The sequence below is a fragment of the Cyclopterus lumpus genome, chromosome 3 (genome assembly GCF_009769545.1).
Source record: "Cyclopterus lumpus isolate fCycLum1 chromosome 3, fCycLum1.pri, whole genome shotgun sequence".
Classification (NCBI taxonomy): domain Eukaryota; kingdom Metazoa; phylum Chordata; class Actinopteri; order Perciformes; family Cyclopteridae; genus Cyclopterus; species Cyclopterus lumpus.
The window spans coordinates 25831393-25856426 of NC_046968.1; positions in this window are offsets into that span (position 1 = coordinate 25831393).

Below are 25034 nucleotides of genomic sequence, written 5' to 3' on the forward strand. Positions count from 1 at the left end.
CTCTAAGCCATGTCTTTTGTCGTGATCTCGACATTGAAAAATAGCACAGCTGTATTATTTTAGAGGTCGTAAAGAAAGCATAATCAATTAATGAGCACAAAAGCCCCGTTGTTAAATAGCTTGCTTGCTCCACGGCGTTGCTTTTGTTAAGACTTAAGTGTGTTTAAAACTCTTGTTTGTTCAAACGTGATAACAATGTGTGTCTGTGTATATGCTCGCGTGTGCGTGCGTGTGTTTGTCTCTGTATTAGTTTTTATTGAACTCCACTTAACCGTCAATCAGATGTTTGCATGGTCAGTCTCAGAGTGGATCACTGAAAAAAGAGATTTACAATATTTTCTTTCCCTCGAACGCCTTTGACCCGATGCTCCCCTTTCTCTTCTGGGATGGACGTGAGGATCTTAGACCACCAATTGTGAACCTAAGCTGGGTAACAATGTAAATGCCGATATGCTCTAAAAAAAAAAAAAAGAGAAGAAAATCAATGGAAACCATTTACTTGAGAGCAGGCTGGCATTTTAAATCATGTGTAGGATGCAGTGGGCAGAATGCTCTTTTGGAGTAAGACTCAATTCCTTATTTCCTTGTTCGAGCCACAGTTAAATAGCTAAAAGTAGAGAATACGTTCTGTGTTTTGTCTTTCCATTTCTACTGGGCTTTTCCTGCTTTTGTTCCTAGGAAAAAAAACAACAGCTCAGGGTTCAGTTAAAACCACATTGCGTCATAAAATATAACACTGAAGAGCTTGCATGTGCAGTTTGTGTTGCCGTAACCCAACGTCCATGTACAGTAATCCTTCTCCTTTCTCTCTCTCTCTCTCTCTCTCAATAGTATAAGTCGGTGCATGTTTTCGTCAGGGAGCTTTCGGTTCTACGTAATGTTAAGAAACATAAGAGTTGTCCCTTCTTACAGAGGAGGATGGCAAAGAAGAAAAAAAAAACTGTCAATTTGCTTTTTTTTTTTTCCTGCAAGTCAACTTTGGGCAGTATAGGTAACCAAAGAAAGAGTACTTTAACTAGGATTGTAGTGAAAACAGAAAAACAAACTTTAGAAGAAAAAAGGAGTGTGTCATCTGCGTACAGGAGGTTGAGATACTGCCATTCATATCCCATGTAGTGTTCCTCGATGTTTGCCAATACGTTACAAAACATCTTCAGGTAACCATTGGCCTTATAGATGTCCTCAAATGGTATAATATTGTATGTATTTCAAAAGTAACAGCACAGAATAGCTTATCGTCTGTCTCAAATGGTACAAGTATTCCTATTGTTATGTCTGTTGTGTCTTTTTTGGCACTTTATTGTCTGACCTATGAATGCGTAGGTTAAATTTCTAATTACTTGAGTAATGTCATATATTTCTGCGTGTTCTATGTGAGGTACTGCTGCCTATGGATATAGATATGTGCCTCCAACAGCCCACAACATCTTTTTTGATTTGAAAAATAGAGAGTAGATATATAACAAAATATGTTTTAAAATCGGTGTGATATGTAAAAAAAAAAAAAAAAAAAAAAAGGATGAGAAAAAAAGAGAAAAGGAAATATATATATATCATATATGTGAAATGCATTTATTTATTTTCAGTGTCATCAATCTTTGAGGCCCTACCTCAGATTTTGTATTTATGTATAGAAATGCAATTGGATTATATTATCTTTGCCAATAATAATATATCGCTATTATATCATGAAATGTATAACCTATGAATCAATAAATAACTGTTATTGTTTTCTCGGGTTGTCACCGTCTTTTAGATGAGCCTCCTGCTCTGTAAGCGGAGCTGCAAACAATGACGACAAAAAATATTGTGTGAAGACAATAAGTCCTGTCTCCGACCTGTCAATCAACTTTTATATTAAGCCGCTAAATGACTGAAGGCATCGGGGCTGTTTGAAAATGTTCCACACTGTTTGTTGTATGCAGGAAAATCATGATCAAAGAGGAAGAGATTGAAAAGAAAGAGGATTCAAACGCTCCTGCAGGCGTGTTGTTTGTTGGTTCGTGCCGTGTGCCGCTGAACACCACCGACTGTGACAGACAAGCCTGCATATTTCATGTCAAACTCATTTGCAATTTAAATTAACTTGCGTGGAGCACACCGGTTTGTACAGTACATCGTGCGCACGAGTAATAAGTCCCTCAACAATGCTGGGAAGCAGCAGCAAGACTGAGTTATTGAATTCAGGGCCTCTGTGGCATCACAGCTTTATTGGTTTGTTGTGGAAAAAAGCCAATAAAATAAAGTAAATGCAATAGTAAAAATACACAGATTCTACAGATAATGACATGGGTGATTTTATTTAGTATTGCCAATACTGATATTGGCACAAGCATAGGGTATATAGTAGCAAACACGTTTTTAAATTGCATTCAAGCATATATAAGATGCATACAAGATACATACATAATATGTACGTATATACATACATACATACATATAAGATCTTTCCAGAATTGTGAGGAGGTTATATTGTTTACGTTTATGTGTTGTGTTGCAGAGATATCTTCCGAAATGAGCATTCTAACCACCTAATCTTTATAACACCACTTGTTCCTTCTTTGGGATGAAAATATTAATAAAAAAAACAAACACACATTTGGTGGTAAGATAAGATATTTAATGAATACTTTGAATATTAAATGATGAAATTAATTGATTTCCAAAAATATAGCAAAAAAACACTCAGCCGTGCTAGAAATAACATTGTAGGTCAATAGCTTGTGTATCAAAGGGTTAAAACAACATTGAAGATGAGCAGCTGTGCGAAGCTGTACTTAGGAACAGAAGTAGTAGAAGCTAATATGCTAACGTTAAAAGTGGTAAATATTTACCAGGTTCAAGTTAAGTCTGTCGGCGCGCTCACTCTTTACTAATTAGCACTAAACACACACACAGAACAGCTGAGGGTCATGCCAATTACCATTAGTCATCAATCACATTATTATCTGGTGATGCAGCCGATCGTCAGTAGGCATCATCCTCTGGGGACCACGAATATCTGCACACAACGATGCAATGGCAATCCATCCATTTGGTTTTTGGAGACGTTTCAGATGTATTTTAAATTATTTAAATTCCGTTAACAGGTTCCTACCAAAAATTCATTGTAATTAACAGCTTGAGTAAAGTGTTCACTCAGCCAACCCGGAGGAGCTGCTCATAAATCTCTTTGTGTAGCTTTTGATTGAACTATTATTTAAAAAAAACCTTCACTTATTATCCTGCTGTGCGCACATCAAGCTGCGTAAGAGAATAGTTAGTAGCAACGATGCCTCACACCTCGCAGCCATGTCAGTCAACACTCCTGAAGGTAACCGCCGTGCTGCGACTTCACACTCTTTTTTTCCTTTATCTTCTTTCTGCTCATGCACAGCGTTATGACTCAATCACATTTTCTTCGATACATCGACTGTCGAGCATGAAGCAGAACAACAACAAAAAACAACCTCTACCTCATTATATGTGGCCTTGCCCTCCCTTTCTCTCCATAAATCTCCAACAGTCCTCCAGGAGCAAAAGAGACTCTTGTCTCAGGGCGCGAGGACGACGTCTGAAAGAGGTGAACGCGTCCTTTTTTTTTTGCACCTCCACTGCACATTTACTACAGAGCAGTAATTACGCTGCACGACTATACTATCCAGCTCATTATTTTTCTTTTAGCTGCTGTAGCTTGTTCACCAAAGGGGTATTCATTCTAGAGTCGCTAGATGAGTCCTGAATATACACCGAGAGAATTCCCCCAGATCTTTCCACATAAGCTGTTTTCACCCCTTGAGGATGAGCACTTAAAAGTAAAAAAAAAAGAAGCTATTCAATATTACGGAAATTTAACAAAGTTTTGCTGTTTACCCAATTTACTCAAATGGTACCCATATTAACACGGGAAGGGATATTCACACAAGACCGAGAGGACAAAAGACCTGTGCAAATTATTAGAGACCAGAGGGGGAAATCCTCTTTGTTTGAAGATGGGAGCTTCATTTAGGATCCGTTGAGACCTGAATCCACGTCCTTCTCTTCTCATCCAAGATCTCTGCGGTGAGTGAAAAAATAAAAAATAAAGTTTGCCGCTGTTCGAGAAACACTTTGTCTCACAGGTGGTGACAATCAGACATTTATCATTCTGACCGCGGCGGTCTCTCTTTGTTTACTTCACCATCAGTTAAAAGTTGCCCCCCCCTCCTCCCCCTCCCTCCGGCTTGAAGACACAAGACCCCGCTCACAGTTTCCCTGCCCCGAAAAGGAAAATCCTTTGTGAATTATAAGGCAGCAAGTGAGCTGCACCTTGAGGAGCATGAAAACCTCAGATTAGATATTCTGGCACGCTTTTTTTTTTTTTTTTTTTTAAATCAGGCGTTCGTTGTTACGAGGACACGTAAGAATGCTGCAGGGACCAACGCCGTGGCACGATCAAAGGGTTAGCTAAAAAATGCTTTCAGTGCTGCTTTAAATATTACATGTTCTCTTATTGTCGCTCTCTCGCTAACGTCCAGCAGGGGGCGACTCCTTTGTAGTCTGATGGTATAGAAGTCTTTGAGACCCTCCTTCTCTCTTGATTTATTACCTGGTGAACACTGAGAACATGAGTTTGTGCTCTCAATCGTTAGTTTCGAGTCAATGTTCAATACTACATCACTTCTTATTTACTATATGAATGATCTTGCGGTGACACTTGTGAGGTTTCTGCAGAGGTGGACGCATCAGAAAATATGTCACCGGGTAAATGGAGATGGAACGCGGCAGAAATTAAAGATTTCATCTCTGACGAACAACACTGCGCACTTTTAGAGTGAAAGTCTATTTGAAAGGATGCAGGTGCAGTCGAAAAAAACCTCTCGCAAACCACATCACCGGCACTTCAAATAGGCCATTCGGGTACATTTGGGTACTATCTGTGCCATTTAATTACATTTAAATGTCAGGTATGAATTCAATCTAAATACAACTGTCAATCAGACGTCCATAGATATATGAAAAGATAACGCATTGGTCTATTTGACGAGCTCATGCCTGTGTTTGATTCAGCCAAAAATATATACTACATGCACTCTATGATTCAGGGTAGGTATACTGTATATATGAGTATGTCGGCAAGTAGTGCTACTGTAATGACAACAAAATGTCCTAATGTTTTATATTTATTAGATTTTGTTCATGTTCAAGGCCCTACAAGGGACAGGCATTGGTACTTATCAGAAGATACAATGCATTGGACACTTGTTGTAATTATCAATGCACTGTGTGCTCATTGAGTTGGAGTTGAGTTTAGTTTCAGATTAAAAGTTGTTAAAGCTTTCGGCTCGTGGATAGACATGTTTATTAGCATGTGCCTGTACTTTTTTTTTTTTTAATTAAATTTATTTGTGTATTTATTTAACTTTCTGCTCATAAAACATACGCTCAGTGATTAAACAGCAATTAATTGGAGAATGCTTTCCTGTCTAAACACACTTTACAGGCAGCGGTGAGTTAATTATTTCTCCTTGACTTGAGGGCATTATTAATGAGACACACCGTGGGAACGTTGTTAGATTCAGCGACAGGCGCGCACACATTTTCCTCCCCTTTCTTTTCTTTTTTTTGTTTCTGTTTTTGCTGTTTGAGTTGTAAACCCTCGGTGGCGCGTCAATCTAAGGCCAATGAAATCGTTTGTGAAAACTCACCACGCTGCACACCCATGTTTTCTTAAATAATTATGGTATTTAGACTTATATACTGCAACGTCCCGTCGGATGGAAGTTCTGCCGAAAGAAAAAACTTATATATATCCCCTTGCATGTCAGTCACAGAAAATGACATCTGGCATCCCGTTGATGTCTTGTGCCAGACACCGAACACCCAAAAATGTTTCAAAAGTTTCTCACAAAGTCGGTAACTACCTGCAAACACATTTGACAAGGATCAGCAAATAACTTGTTCACGTCATTTCTGCCTTCTTGTCTTCCAGCTGAATCACAATTTTCATTTTGTCGAGTATTTTATTCACACATAAAAGTAGGCTTTACCATTTGTTTATTTCTTATAGACTATTTATTTATGGAATTCCTCGATTTTGGGGAAAATATCGCAGAGACCTACGTTTGAGTCACTTATTCAAATTCTTATTTTGTTAATATATGTGGTACTTTTCTAAGGTTAAATGTCCTCTAATCAATAAGTGTCCGAGTCGAGAATGAAGTCCTTCCCCCTCCGTGTGTGTTGTAATTAGAGCTTCGTTGGGCTTTGTTGACATCGACCACGTGCGCTTTTTAGTGCATGTTAGAGAGCGTGAGCGTTCGCCACCGGCTCGCTCACGTGCCTCCGCTCTCTCCTGCGCCCATAAGGTGTTTACAGCTTATGGCGCCCACTTCCTGGCTCCCCCTTTAGGAAAACACTATTAACTCTGTCGGCACTGTTGCACCGTTAGCACCTTTAGCATCGTTAGCTCCTAGCCGCTGGCTCAGCCATCGACTCAAGGCAATCGATTTTTTTAGCACCTTCAACTACTTCTAATGGCAGCTGCATTGAATCTGCTGGGCGATCACTTCATCTGACATGTAGCCCTTCGGGTGTGATAACCTAGGCCGTGTTTGTCCTCCTGTGGAGGAAAAGGCTTTCCTGATGTTGGGATACGATGATCACAGGGTCCGTCTCACTTTTGAAGCTCAAGGCAAAATCAAAGCAAGGGAACTAATGTATTTCAGGGAGGCTGCACTCTGAAATAGTGAAAGGTTTCTCTGTCTGCGGTCCAGACACTCACCTGTTTTTTTGTGTGTCTCCGCCACCCACATCCTGCTGTCATAACAGCCTCCAACTCTCCTGGGAAGGCTTTTACGAGAGATTTTTGGAATCTGGCCGCTGGGATTTTATCCACAGGTCCCCGAGGTCGGGCACTTTTTGTTTCCGTTGAAAAGGGCCAGGCTTGTATAGTTCCAGCTCATCCTAATGGTGTTTGTTGGGGTTGAGATAGGGAGTATCTGTGCAGGCCAGCCACGTTCTTTTTACACAATTCATTCAGTCATGAAAAGACATTCCACTATTGTCAAAATGATCAACGTGTGCACATAACATAACATCACAAAAGTTGCATTAAAACCCCGAAATTAGTTAGAACTTCTGCACTTCTGGTTTCCTTGTCTCAATGGTAATGGCATTTTTAAATGTTTTGTTTTTTTTGCTTAGATGCTTCTGTTAAAGATCTGTGGTTAACAGAAGCGCGAGAGATTTTAACGTGTTTATTCTCTGACTAAAATATGTCAGTTAATACCCCCCCTCCCCTCCCCCCTCCCACCTGCTAATTTTCAAGCCTTTTTTTACGTGTCTTGAAAGAAACGGTTGCAAACAAGTGGTTAATGAGACCAGAAATACGCTTTCGCAACTTTGTACTTTTATCACGATTAAAAAAAAAAAAATCTTAAAAGCGGTGTTCGTTTTTTGAAGATTATCTAGCTGAACAAAAACGTGTAAGCATCATAAACCTTTTTGCAACAGAGCTTTTTTTACTGCAACCGTGCAAAACCCAATAAAAACTAAATCCCTTTGTATTTTTGTCGAGGGGAAACCAGTCCTTCTCGGGTATTGTCTACAAATATAAGTCATCCCTGCAGCTGTCTATCGCTTACACCTGAATGCATTATGCCCCTTTATTTGGGTACCTGGAGGCTGCGTGTGAGAAACTCTTAACTGAAGCAGAAGTCGATAGCGTGGATGGAAGTGTGTAAAGATTAGTAAACACACCGTATTAAACAAGCAGTATTAAAAGTCCAGTGAACATCACAAATTAAACGGTGTAAGAGCAGCTGACATGAGATTTCTTCACACTGTTCCTAAACTGTGAAATTGATGTAGCAAGAATAAACTGCATAATCAGTAACACACAAAAAAAGAAAAATGTGCTCTTAAGTCAAAGTAATTAAGAAAATAACACATTTAAGAGAGCGGGCTTGGTTGGAAAGCTACTTGGCAGCACGTGTAATACATCATTGTGGTTTCTCCCCTAACAGGCACCCGCAGTTGTCCTTCGATCTTTATAGATATAATCTCCGCTGTGTAAATGAAGGTTATTGTTAAAGCCGTGTCTGAACCAGTCACAGCCGCTCGACTGGCTTCATGCTGACTGCTGGTTAACCTGCAAAGGCCTTGGCCTTGTGGGTAATGGGTTGTTAAAGGACAGTAACACCAGAGGTTGTTAAAGATGCATTCTAGACACAGGGAACAACATAATATGTTTTGCATGTCTGAATTTTTAGTCATTTGCATTATTACAAATGACCAATGTGGTTGAGAACGAGGTTTTCTTTGCTCTGAAGGCAGTTATGTTGTCTGGGTGGGGAGCCTCTATCATGCTTCTTTGTTTATTTCTACAGGATAACTCTATTTCTTATACATTTTCCATTCATATCTATATTTTGCATTTACAAAATGTATTTAGATCATCTTGTAAACTCAACAGTATATACGCCAAAGTGTTTAATACCTACAGAGTGACAAGCAACCATTGACCCGCAGCAGGGAAAGCCATAACACTTCAAACATATATGCAACTTAAAAAAAATAAAACACCATTTAATTACATTCCTTTATCCCTCGGTAAGATTGAACCAGATAGAGGATGCTCATTAAAACGATAATAAGATAATTTTGTAGGTAAATAAGTAGCACTACAGTACAGCGTCTAACCTGTAGCAGAAAGGGAGACTTCAAAGCACTTTACCTCCCTGACAGCAAAAGAGGGCGGAGCCAAGGAGGGGTTAAATGAGCACACCTGTGAGCTCGGGGGAAAGACAATCAACTAACAAAGGCAGCAGGGAAGAGAGGAGAGAGAGAATGTGATTAAAGGAAGAGAAGTTTACATAATATTCTGCCTCTCCTCCATCTTCTAGCTGCAGGATGTACAGTCCACACTAAGCTGGCCCGTCCACAGTTGATTGAGACCTCTCTCCTCTGTGGCTCAGACGTCGTGGCTCTGGAGGAAACCCCTCTGGCTGCAGTAGAATGGTACAGTCCAATGGTCCAGACCAATCTATTTAGGCAGGCGTGATGCAGCAGCTCAAGTCTCCAGGCTGCCGCTTACGATCTCTCCTATGGAGCCAAATCCAGGTCATTAGTTTTGATTATTTGAAAAAAAGAAAAGATTTGAACCGAAAAAAGTTTTGGCCTTGAATTTTGAAAAATTCAACAATGTATTTTTATTAACATTTTTCAGTAGCAGATTTTAATATCTTTTTTTTGCAAAGTTGAAAATGTAAAATCTGCTACTGAAAAAAAATTCTATTTAACCCCGAAAAACTTTTCATACACTTTATTTTTCATTTCGAATACATTGTTGAACTTTTCAAAAGTTCAAGACCAAAAACTTGAATTTTCAGGTTCAAAACTATTGGCCTGGATTTGGCTCCATTACTCTCCTCATTGGAATAAATTGTGAAGAAAAAAAAAGATACTTGTGCTCTGAAAAAGACGCCATGTGGACACACTTAATCTGTAGTGCACATTGGGACCTTACTACCTTACCCCAGAAATTTGTATTTTCAGACTGATGCGATTTATTTATTCCTTTTTCACATTGACAAGACCGGCCAATGGTGCGTGGAAGTGGAGCTTTGTGCAGACGGTGAGCTGTAGAGAGCGAGCCCTATTAATAAAGCAGCATTACATTGTAAATGGTTGCGACTACTAATGCAGGCAGCCAGCTCAACGTTTCAAAAATACCTTTTTAGGGCCGACTTCCATCATCCATATTTTTGATACATCTGTGAGCTGCTTAAAGAGACCTAAAGAAAGCAGAGCGCCTCAGATATCTAAAAATACGTGTTTGCCACTGATCCAATGGAGCAAGACAGACATCTGAGGTCTGCCGCTGCGTGTGTGTGTGTGTGTATGTGTGTGTGTGTGTAATACAGCCCTTCAACAGACTGCACATGGTCTGCTGAGGAGAGTATATTCAATCTCGAATAAAGTCTCCCTTCGTAAACCAGAACAGAGGTGCCGATGTGCCCATCTCGTGCCGCGCTCGAGGTCAGTGCTGCGCTTCACGCTGTTGTTGTTGTTGTTGTTTTCTGAACTGTGTGCAGCGATGAAGACTGTCTCCTGTGCCTCAAAGCCAGGCGGCTACAGAACAGTCAAGACTACGCCGACATTGCCTCTCGGTAACTAACGGCGGTAGTACACATTCTTGATCCAAACGCAAATTTAACGAGTGCTCCGCCGAGCGAAATCAAATTATACGATCCGAGGCGTCCTTCCAATGCAAAATTGACTGGCAGAGCTCCAATCATTGGCAGTGACGGTGGAAATTGACTCAGATTTAAAGCATTAAGGTTTCATGAAGTTTGTAATGATTAGTTTTGAAGTAGTCCAGATTGTTCTCCCTCCAGAGGGGTTTAGACGTGCGTCACGACGAGAATAAAGTCTAGTGGAAAGAGATGGTTGTAAATCTTTATGTTGAAGCCGCAAAGGATTGCCTATATAGGTCTCTTAAATATCAATAACACTACCATAACTTAACATCTACCATAACATCTGTGCGATGGACTGAACTTCCGTTTCACGTCCCTTTATTATAACACATTGTGTCACAGTCGCAGCATGAAGTCCCATTCATTAATGCCTAGAGAATTTGCTTGTGCTGCAAATAAATAAACAAAAATACTACAAGAATGCACATTTTGTTTTGTTCGGTTTCTCTTGCAAATGTATACGTCGTTGTGCATCCCATAATGACAATATCTCAACAACGAAGTACTTCCACAGTCCCCCTCTTTTTTTTTCTTCTTCCTTCCGATTGCGATAATTTCGCTCGTTAAGGTATTGCTCAACATTTCTTTAACCACGATCAAACGTGGCTCGTGGAGCTGGGGGGCGGGGATAGGGAGGAGGCTGTGCAGCGTTGTTGACACCTTCCCTCAGCTACTCGCTGTGCGTATGGAACGCGTGACCCAGCGAGGCTGAAGGTACTGCGACTCTGTGATAGTTGGCCCACATTTGACCATCCCTGTGGCTGCTGACGCGTGGGGCATTTAATCATGAAGCAATATAAGTACATGCTGCTGAAAATAAAAGAAGACGTACCACCTTTTTAGGCTTTCTTCTTTTCTGGAACTCTCGTAATTGCAACGATATTAGTCTGAGTGCTTGTCACTTCTTTTCTTAAGTTTTATAAAGGCTTGGGTGTTTTGTGTATTATAAAAAACATCAATAACTTCTTTTGTCTTTTTTTTAAAAAACCTTTCCATCTGCAAGTGAAGTACAATGGGGGGGAAAAAAACGCGACATAAACATCGTGGCACACGTGACATTTTTCTGGTGAGATAAATTGCCGGTTGCATCCTTGTGAATTTCATATGCCTTTTTTCCATGCACACTTCCAAGGGAATGATGATTTATGGTTGTACAGCCGAGCCAGGGGTGTTTGGTAAAAAATATGCCAGGGAAAAAAAACAATGTTAATGAGCCTTTCAAAATAAATTGCCTTGGCAAAACAAGAATGTTCCCTCTGTGGAACTGACAATTTGGCTTGGCAGCGTGCTAGTAAATGCTTGTATTTAGCAAATAAACAACAGTTCATTAATACACAACGGTCTGTATTGTTACGACTCAACAATATCTAGAGGATGGGCCTTCTTCACACAATGGGCGCGTGACGAATTATCGACACGGAAATGCAAAAATACTTTTTCAATAAAAGGTTCAAATAGACCAACCGGGATCCCACTCACACAGTCTGGGTGTCTGAGGGGGATTGTTGTTTAGCAGAAGCTACTGTAAGCTATTTTATTGAGTTTCTTTTTGGCGATCTTATTGTGAAAGGTAAGAAAAGGAGTGGATCTGGATCTGGTCCGCGCTGTCTTTTGTCCAGGTTGAAAGAAGTAATAAAGTTTGCCGTCTTGGTTCCGGACTAACAGGTGTACGTATTTTGAATATGTCTGTTCTGCACCATGTGATTTGGTTGATGCTTTTATTTTTGTGGTAATATCAGCATTCTGAGTGACGGCAAATACAACAGTTCAAAAACATATTGACGTGCAATTCAAAACCCCAAAATAAAGTATATATAGTAAACAGTCGGACGCAAAGGAAGGCAAACGTTACGGTTTCATTATTCCTGCTTAGCCAAGTCTTGTTCGACGTGGGAAACTCAGTAGTCATTTTCTTTAGCCACACATTCTAATATAGGGTAGGCAATAAATATGACGTAATAAAATCATACGACTTGCATAAAAACAAATATAAAGTGCATACAAATACAACTCACCGTTACGCCGAATTAGTGGGAGCCCTGAGCTTGTTTCTCTGCAGCGAGCCGGCCCCATCTCGGGGTGATGCATGATATTTAAGTGTCTCGGAAAGCGCTATAAAAATTTGAAGTATTATTATTTATTATTATAAAAAGGCTTCTATTTGTGATTTATACGTTAAACAACACAAGAAGACTTAATAATAACCTAAAGGTGAGAAAAGTAGAGCCGCATGTACGCGTTGATGAGCTGACTACGTGTAAGGAGGGCATAGGAATCAGTGGAGACGAGGTCAACATTAAAACCTCATGGTGGAACATCTCTTCATGTTAATCTGTTTGTGTCAGCTTTTCTTTTCTTTTTTCTCCTTTTTTTTAATGAATTATTTTTATTTAGACATCTTAATCAATTTTCCGTAACCCCGTGTGGAAAAACATTGTCCTAGATTAGCAAATAATTAACAGTATATACTGTTTGCCATATGGTGAGAGACACGATGTTTACTTCCACTTCATTATTGGGTGGAAGTGGCTACGGGATGCACGTTTTAATGAAGAATTATCGGCGATTTGTACGCGTGTCGATGGGAGCCGTGTGGCGCTCGACTTTATGGTCAGCAGCAGAGTGAAAGCCTTCATTTGTCACCGTGCGGTCCAGGACTGAGGCAGATAACATCCAATATCCAATTCCCTTAGGCCCCGGGGCTTTACTGAGGTGTGTGTGTGCCTTTTCCCCTTGGAATTAGCACCCCCGTGTATTACGGCGCGGCGCTGAGCTGCAACAACAGAGCGGGAGAAATCAATGACCTTCTTGGCCCCCCCACCCCCCCGCCCCTGTGAAAGAAGTGGGTTAGCGAGGTCATTCATCAGATCACAGAGGTGGATCAAATAGAATTACAGCGGGTGGAGACACGGTTAAGACGCAGCAGACCTTCGAACCTCGCGGTCTCCATCATTTCGTTCTCTCACAAACGCCATATTCTTCACAGAGGTCGGGGGTTATGTAGTTATTACCACACAATCTCTCTGCTGACAGTAAATATTTTTAACATGGACCACGCGTGATAAAGATAAGAGAGATAAAAGATAAAGAGGTTTTTATTGTCATTGAAATTTCGTTTTTTTGATGACCCACAGCCAGCCAGTAGCAGAAAAAACAACAAAGATAGACAATATACAAGATAAAAATAATAATAAAAAACGTTAAATAAGATGGAACGTGTGCGTTTGTTTTGATAGTGGAAGAGTATAAAGGGTCGAGTGCCTTTTTTTCTTCTGAACATCGAATGGTGTTTACCTGCAATGGCATTTAACATCAACATTACAGCATCTTCTGAGATCATTTCTGGTGGCTAAACCTATTTTATTTTCTTGTTGTTGAAAAATTAGACATTCCTGACAAAGAAATTGGCAGTTTATTGTGCCTCTTTTTGGTTCATTCACCGTGGGGGAGCTTTTTAAGTGGACAGGAACGCCAGCGAATGGAGCAGATGCCCTCAGGTTGCCTCTGGGCGCTGAACTTTGGGAAGTTTACGGTGACCAATCGGATTAGGAGGAAGCTGTCTGTAGCCGGCATACATGGAGTGTCCGGTTGCCGTGGCAGCTTTATGTTATTGATGTTGTCAGATTCAGGTGAACGTGTGGGCTTTTCAAGTGTGGTGTGAGAACACACACACACACACACCAATCACCTGCCATGCGGGTTCTAGGGAGGCACCGATATCGGATATACTGACTCAAATAGATGCATCGGATGTCAATGGGACCGATCTATTTCTATGTTTATATACTATGTACAATAATTCCTGGAATTTTAAAATCCTGTTTGACCACTTTTTTTTTTTTTATCTTTGTCTAGAATTTATCATCCGAATAATTGTAATTATTTCATATGTTTCGTTTAAAAAAAATTAGGAAAGACATGCATAAAAAGGGTCCCAGTCATACAGTTTATTAATCAAACAATAACGAACTAGCTGGAAGGACCAACAAGAAAACACTTTTTAAACGACACATTGCTCTGGTTTTAAACACTATATTGTAAAAGTAAAGCGAAAAGCTGTGTTAGCAGTTGGTTTTAAATGTCAACTCCACGTTAGCCGTTTCACTTTACCGTCATCATCAAACCGGACTGGACACTTGCTGGAAAGCTGCGAGGTGGCCCCCCCGGTACCGTCCACTAGAGGGCATGCAACAGGAAAGGAGGTGGAAGCGCGTCGAAAAACAGATGGAAAAATAATTGGTTGGGTACAGATATTGACCATATGGTTGTGGTTTAGTTGCACGTATGACATCTCTGTGTGTTTAACTTTACTAACCCTCTTGGATCTGGTTGAATAAATGTTGGATAAAATAAAATGTTACGTTAACCGAGTTGCGGAGACTTTTTTTTCTTCTTTTCTTTCTTTCTTTCACCTGAACACCCTCTGTAGAGTTTGGATTATGCATCATTTTTAATTTGATCGCTGTATCCCTGAAGGGAGATCGTGCAGTGTACACAGTGTACTGTGTGAAAATGTGCTAATTACATTGTAATTTGTAACCTTGTCTCGAGACGTAATTTCTCGCCATCACAGACTGATTGTGTGAATGGAATCAAATATTTGTCCGCATCTGCAGCAGAAAGAGGGGAGGGATGTGGGGGAGGATGGGGAGGGATGGGGGGGGGGGCGACAGGGGACAACATCTGTCTGCTGCGTTATGGGGCTCTTTGATTTGTGCCCGGTCCAGATGGGCCGTCGCGCCTCGCGGTTTCACACAGCAAAAAGAAACGCTACAGTAACAAATGACTCAGGCTGTGATCCAATGACAAACAAAAGGCCAGATGAATGGGCAGCCGACTGCGGCAGTAGATTGTCGTCCCCCCCCCCCCCACCCCCCCCCTCCCCCCTGTCCTATGAAGCCTGGCGAAGGAAAAACTTTGAAATGTCAAAACGGGGGAAAAGACTGAGTGATGGGAATGTACTAAAGCGCAGGCCCGTTACTTATGCACCCTGAGTGTTGTAGCAATTTTCTAAACAATCGTTATTTATAGTCGCATTATTATTTTTTATAGCTGAATTTAGAGTTTCAACTTAAATCATGTGCTACGCTTTATTCTGAAAACTGAAAACCTTCTACAACATGACGCTGGAGGATCTGTCCTGGAATGATGACTGTACCTCATACCCCTTGTTTTAATCATAATCAATCAATCAATTAATCAATTTGGAGTATTGCTGACAGCGTTGTGTGAAAGTCGTCCAGGGAAGCCACCCAACAGGCAGCGGCTGGAAGCTAACAGCGCTAACAACGAGAACAGTGGGGGGGGGGGGGGGGGGCGAACGATTGTATCCTATAAGGTGCGCCTTTATGCTTCAGCAACGTCGCAGTCCCACCACCGGGGGGCAACATCCTTCAGCCGTATCCACTGCATGTTCGCTGTGCAGTGTCGCGGCGAGTAGCTAGCCAGCGGGACACGCATTAATGTGCGCTAAAAATGGATTCTCGCGATGGGAAATCATACAATAATCCATCTTGTCAGGCTTTTAAGTAATGTGTTCATGTGGAGCAAGCCAGTGCGCGTTGGCGTCCTGCGAGGAGCTACTGGTTTCTGAGGATGTGACGTAGGCGCATGCGACTAACACTGTAGCATAGCATCAGTGGCATCAGAAATGGAGGTTGTCTTCATTGAAAGAAGAGCAAAAAACGTCCCTGAAGGATCTCTTTGCAGGATGGAAAGGATGTTTTCACTCTCCTCCCGGCTGAGTTTGATGGACAGGCGGTTTATCCAGTCACCCACATAGTATTTTTTTTCAGCCCTTTTCCAAATAGTGTCGGCTTTCAACAACAAACGACACACACGTGGACACAACAAGCGGCAACATGTCCAGTTTCAATCAATGCGACAGCTGCTTCTGTGTTGACTGCGGAGTGGGTTCTTCCACCTTTTTAGGAAGGGAGAGCATGTTGCCTTCTAAAATGAATTTACTCATGAATGCAGGAAGCTCCGTCCTCACATAAAATCCCCTTTTGCCCCCCCCCCCCCCCCCCCTCCTGTGTTCTCTCGATTATTCTGTCAACCGAAAATAATTATTTATCGTTACGATCGACATCATGTGGTATTATGAATATTTTGAACTTCCAGTGTTCAGGGGCAGCACCCTTTGTTGTGTGTGTGTGTGTGTGTGTGTGTGTGTGTGTGTGTGTGTGGACGATCCTCTGCATCCCATTCTAGCACTTTATTATTTTATTCATGAGATCTGCTGATACATTATCGGGGTTGGATGGAGACACGTGAATCCATTTGGTGTCGTTTCCTCTGCTGGAGGTTGATCAGTGGCGCCCGGGCCCATTGTCATGTTTCAAAGTGCCCGACGTGGCTTTGCTTCAGCGGAGATCTTCATTTCCTTTTCTTTCTTTTTTTTTCTTTTTTTTGCCCCATGTCACTTGTTTCTGATGCTTGTCTCCTGTTTGATGACTTTTCGCTTCCCGACTCTGGAATATTCATCAATTTTTAAATTCTGTTCCCCTCTTTTTTTTTTCCTAATTTTTTCAACTTCTGGACCAAACTGAGAAACATTTCCATTGTTTTGTTCTTCCTCTGTTCATCTGAGGAATGGTTTTTTTTTCTTTCCCCCATCGTGAGGTTTTTCATCCGCACATAATTATGGATCAAAACACAACACAACAGTAGAACTGCAGAGATGCCATTTTATACATCCCATGATCCGAAGTACTTTGTGCAAGTGGTGGAAACTGAACAATTTTTGATTCCCGGTTTGTGATCTTTAAACCATTTAATGCTACTTTCCTGCTTTTTATTTCAAACCGTCGCATTCTTAAGCTGCGTTCACACCAAAAGCGTTGGGAATCGATGCGAATGACGCGAATCTTCGCCCCAAAGTTGAAATATTTCATTACAGTTGCATATTTCCTGCTAAGCTTGCTTGATTAGATTTTAGAAAAATATTTCCATCCTTTTATTATTAACCGAAATGAAGGAATATCTGATGCATGCCATATGAGTGAGTTATTTAATATACTTATTCTATGAAAACAAATGACTAGAGCACAACTGAGCAACCCGTTTCCTCCATCCATCAATTAAATATAAACTTTTATCCAACAGAGACTTTTTTTCAGCAATTAAATGAATATGAGTTTTTCAACTGTAAATGCCAAGCGTAAATAGGTTTGCCTCATTAAGAAAAGTTTTTTTTCAAAACTGGTCCATCTGCTGCATCTGCAGTTGTCATACATTAATTAAATCCGTTGACGCTGATTTTCAAAAAACGTAATTAATCACTCCAGTAATTAATAAACCCAAAACAATATGATTACCGGAGATGTCTTCTTATGCAACGTTGACCTTTGAACAAGTTCAGAGATTACTCCCAAGAAGCGTGAGTGTGTGCTTTCTTTCAGAGAGTCAGATGAAAGTTGTATTGTAGCCACACACACACACACACACGCGCGCGTGTGCTTTCATGACAAAAGGAACAGCTGTAAAATGTTGAATACACGTTTCTGAGCGTCGCAAAACACTTTGAAATGACTCGTCAAAAAGAAGCCGTATCACAGGATGTCTGGTTGAAATGTGGAGGGGAACCAAAAGCCGTTGAAACTTTTTCCAGAACCCCAGCGAGCAACTTTCATAGGAACGAGTGAGGCGCCATCAGGGAAGCTTAACATATTCTCTACCAATTTCTCTACAGAAAAGAAGAGACATTACAGAATTGATATTTGCCTTCTCATCCAATTCCCACGGCGAGACGCGCTCGTTTCCCGAAATGTCAGAATATTCCTTGAAGCCTTTCGCTCGTCTTCCTGCGTCTCTGTCTCATTACGCAGAAGCCTTCTAAATTATATCAGAAGATGTAACCCCGACGTGCGGAGGCTGAACAGAACAGCCAGTGGGGGGGAAACAAAGAAAATCAGTTCTCTATTGTGATGCCGGTTGCATCTTTTGAGTCATCAATGCAAATCGCACAGAGTAGGCGGAGCATTATTTGCCGTTTCTCCTTCCTCCCAAACCGTGATGGTGTGAGACCTATTAATGCCCGTTTCATCACGCCTGGTATTTCTTTTTTTCTTTGCCCTCATTTATAGAGGTGTAAAATCAACCCCTCCGCCTCCAAACTCACCAAATTGAGCCGCTGATGCCGTCTGGGCCCCAGAGCAGTGAACACAAATGTCAGCTAGATTACCGGTCTAATTGGCTCGCCGTTAGCTCTGTTTTTCCCGAAAGTGGAGATCCAGCCCGAGAGCTGAAATACTGCAGTGAGCACGGTGACGCTCGGAGCCCACGTCTGCAAACCGAGCCGAGCGGCGAGGGGGAGGAAGTCTTCCTTTTCTTCCTTTTCGTATTCTGCAGACGCGGATGCACGTGCATGCTAGCTAGCATGCACGTGCATCCGCGTGAACAATGACACACACGTGCAGGATGTAGAAACCCACATTGGGCTGGGCGCACACCCTCAACACCACCCTCTCCCCCCTCCCCCCCCTCCCCCCCCCCCCCCCCCCACCCCGATCTGCATGCTCGGGTCTCCTGAAGTTTTATGAAATGAGACTAATTAACTGGAGAGAAAAAAAGAAGCAAAAATCTGCAGAGTGTGGAATGTAGAAAGGAGGAAAGGTGATTTCATAACAAGATTATAATATTTGCCTGAAAGACATTTTCAGTTTAACGCACTGTTGAATCAAAAATGTGTGAAAATAACATTTCATAATTGAAAGACACTTGTTCCCGACAACACTGTTTTTTTAAAATGTCATATATATATATTTATACATATATTAACAGTAATGTAAAATGGGACGCTTGCAGAAATATCAGTAACTCTGCAGCTCTTTTTAACCTCTTTTTTTAATTATTTTTTATTAGCAGATTGTTTTCTTATTGTCCTCAACAGTTCAGTCTCGGTACACTCGTGAAGCCCCTTCCGGCAAACAGCTGTTTTTTCAGCAAACAAGTTGCGATAGCCGTGCACTACCGGACCAGCACCACAATAAGTGCTGCAGGGATCACTCCTTTTGGTCATAACGCACTGGTTCCCTTGACAAAAAGATAATGGGGGTTTGGGATTGTTGCAGAAAATAAACTCTTCGGCAAAGCAAAAAGTACAACATACTGACTTTCTTTTTCTTTTGTTCAGCAAGATAATCTTTACAAATAAACTACTCCGCGGTCACATGACTTCATTCCCCACAAAGCTAGAGTCGGAGTGGCGTTTAGTCGTCTCATTTAGCCTCTCGTTAGCAACGGCCTTTTCTTAAGATGCGTCAAAATTCAGGGGGGGGGTACTAATTTCTGTATTTTGTCGCATACTAAAGCGTTAAAATCTCTTTAAGCTTATTTTTTTTTACGCGTCTCACCAAAAACCCAATCAAAGCAGACATCGACTCTGCGGCGCGTTTTATGACTCGTGCCTGCACAATGAGGAGCTAAATCTCCAGAAGAATAAAGGGAGTTGGATGCAAAAGATTTGAGGACTAAATCCTCCCAGTGTTGTCTGCGCTTCAGAGCCCGCTCATCTCACAAAGTAAGAGACGGCATTGTATTCGCACAACAATCCGCACTGTCAAGACGGCCTGTTCTGTCAGGGAAATCAAGAAAAAAAGAGAGAGCGAGAGAGAGAGAGATAGCTGTCATGGGAAATTGCCTCATTAATGCATTGCGGTTTGCGAGTAAACAAACCGACACGGCTGATTTGATGCCGGCGCAAAGGCCACGAGGCAGACGGCGGTACCACGAGCTCTACATGTCGGGAAGACGGGGAGCGGCGCAGGACGCCACGGGCCTGGAGGGCGACTGTGCGTCTTTCAAATCAGAGGATCGACGGTTCGATTCCCCGGCTCTCCTTGAGCAAGACACTTAACCCTGAATTGCTGGCCGGAGCTGTGTCTACGGTGTATGAATGTAAGCTAATGCAGTATCGGATTAAGTATATTCATCAAATCCAAGTTTTAGCCCAAACTAAATAGTCAAATAATGTATCTTCTGTATCAAAGCTTTTTGGGAGAATAAGGAACAAACTACAGAAGAACCGCTCCGTTTTATTTAAAGTGTCCTCTCAGTGAAACATCACTTATTTCTACACAACGTCTGTTGGGAGAGCGCGATGACATTTGCATTGTTTGAGCAAGAGAGCAAAATATTACAAATATAAAAACGTCATGGCTCTAAATGGCTGCACGAGAGGGATCGCCGCTCCCCGCATGTTTGCAAAAACAATGTTTTAATTTTTGCTGGAACATCAGGCCGCCATGCCGAAAAATGAGCTATGCGAGGGAGGAGTTAATGCTGTCACAATATTGGAACAGATGAACATCGACGCATAACAGGACTCAAACTAAGTATTACAAAAAAGAAAAATAAATGATATGCTCATTGTCGACGTGCGTCCAGTGTGTGTAAACTGGCTGAATAATTCTCCTCTGCAGGTGTTATCGTGATAACGGACTGCTGCATTGGGACATTCTGTTATTGAATTATTGGTTCAATGTGATCGTCAGAAGTATGAATATCGCAAGTCCTCGTTCAGCTAGTTTTGATGGCCGACCTGAATTTTAAAATGTTTCATTAATCAGTGCTTTTATCAAAAATAATCTGTGCGTAAGAACACCGGTGCTAGGAGCTAAACGCTAACATTAGCGTGCAGACACGCGAACTTGGTGACGTTGTCTTTAAAAGTCTAAATCGTTTTTTAAATTGCACTCATCATCTCGCGCCGTAACCCGGGCTGCCTCTTCCCACAATCCTCCCTTTTTAGCTGAAGCGAACGAACCGGCCCATTAACCCCTCGAAGTCTGCGCCCGTTAACAATGAAACTCCGCTCAATGACTTTTTCTCGATCTGAATGAACAGCAATTTCGCTGTGACAAAGACATCAGCGGTGGTTTTCAGACCTCCTGTTAAATTTTGAGTTCGGTGAGAGCGAGTGCAAAAAAAAAAAAAAAAAAAAAAAAAGAAGAAAACTATCCAGCCTGCAATCTACTGGATGAATGTGATAAAACTGCTCTTTGATGCTTGGAAATAGAACAGGGGCATGTGTGCTGGTGTGCCGGCCAACATTGCAATAGGTGCCAAAAAGGCCTGTTGTGTATGTTGAGAAAAAGAATCATGATATTGAAATGGTCCCACAGATTGAACACACCAACAAATACAGATGCCACAGTGTGAGATTGTTTAGGTATGTGTCTCTGTACGTTCAACTTATCAGCAAAATATATTTTTTTAAAAAGCCGATTGCATCCTAATTGGATTTCTTCCTCAGACTTTTGGAAGAATGGCGTGTGCGATGCAAGCGCCGCTGTCGGGGATCTGAAAATATGAACGATGATGTGGACAACGCAAACTGACCACACACAACAACAGAATACAAAATAAATGGCATCATTAATTCTGATACATCCAGCTACTGCGTTCTCCATGGCCCTCAGTGGACCTACACGGTCTTGCAGAGAAATCTGCTCCCAATTTTTCCAGAAAAAGAACCCCACTGCTATTAAAAGACAACAAAACAAGAAAAACAAGGCTGTGCTTGGGGAGCAATATTACTTCCTCTTCTTTATTATTATTGTGATTTTTGCTCTTCCTATTTTACCTATTTGTTTTTTAAACAAAAGAAAATCCCAATAGCTTTCAAAATGAATTGAAAGTGTGTTACAGAAGAATCTAGCTCTTTTCTCCCTTTATGTTTTTGTCAAGCGAACGCCCCCTCATCCTTTCTCCGAGACTATGGCATGTTCTTTTTGATATATTAGCTCTGACACATGGGTCATATTTTCATTAATTAAACATGGGTTGTAATAATTTCATACTGATAGAAACAGACTTTATAGGCACACAGGATAGGCCTACATAACTTAATAAAAAAAGAAAAAAGAAAAGATAAATGCCTTTTGTAGTGTGTCTATACATTTTCTAAAAGGTCAGGGGCACCGACTCATTTCAATTCATCACACATCTGCAAAGGGATTGTTAAAAGTACGGAGGCGTTGTCTCTAACTATTACACATGTGTGCCTTTTCAGGTCCACTACATCGTTAACATAATGGGATGGAGCTGATTATCTTTCCATGCATTCATGCATGCTTACATTTAAAAAAAATTTAAAAAATGGTTTAATGTTGTGACCACAGGCTTTTAGACCCAGCGGTCTCTCCTCGGCCTTAGGAGACATCTCTGCCGCACAATTTTGACATAACGTCAATACCGTGAACACTTCTGTTGAGGATATTAGTTAATTTTTTCAATGTTTTTAGTGGCCATATATTACACATTGCACTTTTCTTTTTTTTTTTACTTTGAGAAGTTTTGCTGCTTAGATGATGAATGTGAGAAAGTAACCCCGTTCATTCCAGACTACTAAGAGCGTGACGTGGCTGTTGTCATCTTTTTCTTTTCTTTTTTTTTTGCAGTGCTTGTTTTGTGCAAATTAGTTTTTACAGATTTTCAAGGGCTTGTGATTTAATTTCCTACAGAATGACGGGCACTGCCCTGCTGCCCCGACTGCATGTCTTCTCATTTCCTGCTGATTAAAAAAAAGAAAGAAAAAGAAAATGTCAAACTGTAGTCACGGTCTTGGGGGTTTTGGTTTCCTGTTTTATTTTTGAATTTCCCCGTCTCTCGTGTCCTCCTGTTCCCTTCACTTCCTGCCCTTGTGATGAAGACCAAGCCTCAGGAACAGCACTAATACTGAAAACAATGTATACAATTTATTTGTGTGATGGTTCAAATCCATGTGTCAAAGTTGACTAATTTACAGATGCACAATATTAAACACTATAAAAAAAACACTGGAGACTGTTTCCATCCTGTTTTTCTTATAATAATAAATTGTATTTGTATAGCGCTTTTAAAAAGGTAATCGAGGCACTTTACATGGTATAGATAAAAAATAGAAGCAACAACAATACAAACAAAAAAGACAACTTATGATGATGATCACAAGCTCCCCTAGCCTGAACAAAGTAGTTTTTCTTTGTGCATAAAGTCACAAAATATGTTGTAAAGCTCTCTGAGGCCATTTTTATTTTATTTTAGGCGACACAAAATGCATTGAATTGAAAATAGTGATCTGAGGGTCATTCGTAACTGTGTCGGAAAGGCTCCGATAACGATGTTGTCCTGCTGACGGATCTGCAAACGGTCACATCGATCACTTTGCAAGGCGGTGACAGACAGTTTGGAGGACCTGCTGTTTGTGTGGAGAGACGGGAAGGTAGGGCAGAGGAAGGGGGTTGATGACCACAAAACCAAAGCGTCTCCCTCGGGTCCTTTTGGATGTCCCTCTGTCCCGTTACTGCCTCGCCACCCAGTGGTCCCTGGAAAAACACCCCTGAAAGAGAAGAATGCCAACCACGTGACTCTAATCCCCACATGCATTTTCTACTGTAAAGAAGAAACGCAGGATTCTTTTGCCCCATTTTCTTTCTCGGTGATAATTTCTCGCGAAAATTGTGAAAAAAACCTCCATGTGTGTTTCATTGTAACTGAAGAATCCTGCTACAAAAGCAGAGAGAAGTCTAGTATCTAAAGTTGTAATTTTGGGGGAAACAGCCGGAAGTTGGTTTTCCCATTTATTGATTTGATTGATTTGTGGCTGCCCGCGAGCGCGCTCGGAGCAGGCCGGTCGCTGCGGCCCCTGAAGCGCTGCTTGCAGCGTTGTAGAGGAGCGATCATCTTTCGTTGAGCAAAAAAAGGATAACCGCTGGAAGGAGGTGTCACGAGAACTGATAGTCGGGCGCAGAGTCGAGGGCCAAAATCTTGAAAACGTGTCGGTGCTCGTACAACGTCAGGCCTTGAGATTAACGGCGTCCCAGAGACAATAAAAGATGTGTTGGAAGCCGCAGTGCACTCACTATCGATGCTTCCAGGAGGCGCAAATGAACGCTGAAAACGGCAGGACGAGAGTTTGCTCATATCAGCTGTTCAAATCATGTTATGTAGCTAACAGCTAATAGTTAACAGCTAATAGCTAACGTTAACGCGCGCTGCCATCGATTTACACTATGATGCGTTCAGGTGCTATTCAGTAAAAATTAGTATGAGACCAAAGTAAATTCTGTTATCATTATGTGATCAAATGTCATCTTGTAAAATGTGAAACTTCAATTGTTTGTCACAACAATATGCAGATGACATAAACGCTGACAACCTGGTTCAAAGTATTATTAACAAGGTTGGAATTGAGATTAAAGAAGGAGCATGCAAGTGAAACCACGCGGTTGTCATTCTTCAGTTTCAAACACGCTGAATTAAATACGTTGATCCCACTAACAATGTCTCACATCCATTTTTGTTCAATGCATACAATAGTTTATGAAACGCCACACAACTAAGTGCACACCTAGAAGTGGTGACTTGATAGTGTTTTTTTTTATTTTTATTGTAATGTGACACAAAATAGTTGATGATGGATCGAAAAAACACGACTCAGACGTCCCACTGAAGAGCTCGTCCAGTTTTAGCATCTGTAACTAAAATAAAAGAATGATGATGTTCTGCCAGGTTCACATTGACATTTTCCCATTTCTTCCCCATAAATAACACTTTATTTTCACTTTTGGGTCCTCCACCTCACCCCGGGACATAGATATTAGAGATGCAATAACCTGTTCAACTTCTTAACTAAAACACGTATGTTCAGTACATAGGATGTATTGTTTTACTTTATAGTACTCGTATAAGTATCGTATAAAACATTCCTCCATGGACCTTTTCGGTTTTAGCTGCGGTTAGTCACTTTTTTTGGCTCGGGCCATCTCATGAACAACGAGACGACGCCTGTTAGTGAAACCCGTGCGTGACATTTACAAAAGGAGTGTG